This window comes from Monopterus albus, unplaced genomic scaffold (assembly GCF_001952655.1).
Source record: "Monopterus albus unplaced genomic scaffold, M_albus_1.0 scaffold205.1, whole genome shotgun sequence".
Taxonomy (NCBI): Eukaryota; Metazoa; Chordata; class Actinopteri; order Synbranchiformes; family Synbranchidae; genus Monopterus; species Monopterus albus.
The window spans coordinates 389,161-391,526 of NW_018128085.1; positions in this window are offsets into that span (position 1 = coordinate 389,161).

The window sequence follows — 2,366 nt, forward strand, 5'->3', positions numbered from 1 at the left end:
ATGTTTCCAGCCCATGGCCTTGTAGCTAATATCCCTGGACATGGATGAGAGAGAAATATAAATTACAGACTTCAACAAAGGATTTCAACAGTGGATAAAGAACCTCAATCAACTTCCAGACAAATTCAAATTGACCTGCAGGCACAAGGTGCATCAGTGTTAGCTCACGCTATCTGTTGCCATCTGGATGACAAGGGATGCTGTGGTAGGAGACCCAGGGGGACCCACTGCTGACATGGAACCATAAAAAAGCCTGATTGGAGTTTTCCAAAACAAGGCTGAGGAAGCCACAATCCTTCTGGGAGAATCTCCTGTGGACAGATGGGACTAAAATAGAGCTCTTTGGTCGAGCACGTCATTCTGCTGTTTTCAGATAAGGAAATGAGGCCTTCAAAGAAAAGAACATGGTCCCTACAGTCAAACATAGTGGAGGCTCACTGATGTTTTGGGGCTGCTTTGCTGCTTCGGGCTCTGGATGTCTTGACTGTGTGTAAGGCATCATTATGAAGTGAATTCTGGGGCTCAATGTGGGGCCCAGTGTCAGAACGTTGGGTCTCTGTCAGAGAACATGGGTCTTACAACAGGACAATGGCCCAAAGCAGACTTAAAAACCAGAAATGGTTTCAGACAGTCAGGTGGAGAGTTCTGAAGTGGCCAGCAATGAGTCCTGATCTAAATCCCATAAATCACCTGTGGTACATAGTGGAGGCTCACTGATGTTTTGGGGCTGCTTTGCTGCTTCGGGCTCTGGATGTCTTGACTGTGTGTAAGGCATCATTATGAAGTGAATTCTGGGGCTCAATGTGGGGCCCAGTGTCAGAACGTTGGGTCTCTGTCAGAGAACATGGGTCTTACAACAGGACAATGGCCCAAAGCAGACTTAAAAACCAGAAATGGTTTCAGACAGTCAGGTGGAGAGTTCTGAAGTGGCCAGCAATGAGTCCTGATCTAAATCCCATAAATCACCTGTGGTGAGATCTCAGAGCAGCAGCTGGGAGAAGGAACCCTTCAAATCTGAGAGACCTGGAGCAGTTCACAAAGGAAGAGTGGTCCAAAATTCCAGTAGAGAGGTGGAAGAAACTCACTGATGGTTACAGGAAGAGATTGATTTCAATTATTTTGTCTAAAGGGTGTCCTACCAAATATTAAGCTGAGGGTGTCAGTAATTCTGTCCAGTGCATTTTTGGAGTTCTGTGTGAAATGGATCAGATTTGGCTTTTTTCCTGTTTTTTGTTGCAAACAAAAAAAATAAAAATGAGAATACCAAATACAATTTTCTGAGAGAAGTGGTGAGTTATCTGACAGAAATGCAGGGGTGCCAATATTTTTGGCCATTACTGTAGGTTATTTAGAGCAAGGTGTGAGAAGGACGTTTAAGGAAATAACCATGACAAGGATTGTGACCTACACTCAGGCTGGTGGTGGTGTGGCTGCAGAAGGAGTGTGTTTTTACACGAGTCTGAGCAACCACAGTCACGCAACCCTTTTTCTGTAGGTATGTATGTATACACATTATCAAGAGGAAGTGCATGATTATAGCTCGCTCAGCGGGAAACCTCTCCTCAGCTGCTATTGTTCAACCCTTCCTGATTGTTACAGAGGAAGACAAGACTCCATCACTGTCCCGCTTTTCCCTGCCTGCTTTCTCACTCATCCACTTTCTTTTCTTGCACTTGTTTAATCTTTCCATCCTATTCCCGCAGTGATGCACCTAAAATAAAAACTAAACCTAAAGTCAAACCTATCTAAGTAGTTACTCCACTGCAGCCATACAACAGGAATTCTCAGGATCTGTGTAAATTTCATTTGTTTTAGCAATACACAGATTTCATTACAATCAAGTCAACACACACATACTGTAGGTATGTAGATGTCTATTGTATTATGCCGCCATCTATTGTCTAAGACACGCCAAAACAACAGCATTTATAATATAAAACCACATAAATATATACGCTGATACTCATTTAACAAAATCATTTTATTATTATTATTATTATCTTGATCGTTTCTCTTCTGTATAATGACACAAATGTGAACACATTTTATATACTTATTGTATACACTATAGTAACGCAAACAATTCGCCATTTAAAATGTTCAACTAATTTAAACAAGACACATTAAGAGCATAAACATCACAATAAGGCCTATTGTGAATTGTTTACCTATTTGAAACGTGCACAGCTGTAACTGACCCAGCAGGGGCGTTACATCAGTCACAGATAATTGGATTCACCTGAGGCGCCTCCGACATTTAAAACCTCCGTGTGAAAGGCTTTTCATTAAGTTTTCATCGGTGTGAGTGAAACAGTGAGGACGTTTCCACCGCGCGTAAAAGTCCAACATGCCTACCAAGAGCTTTG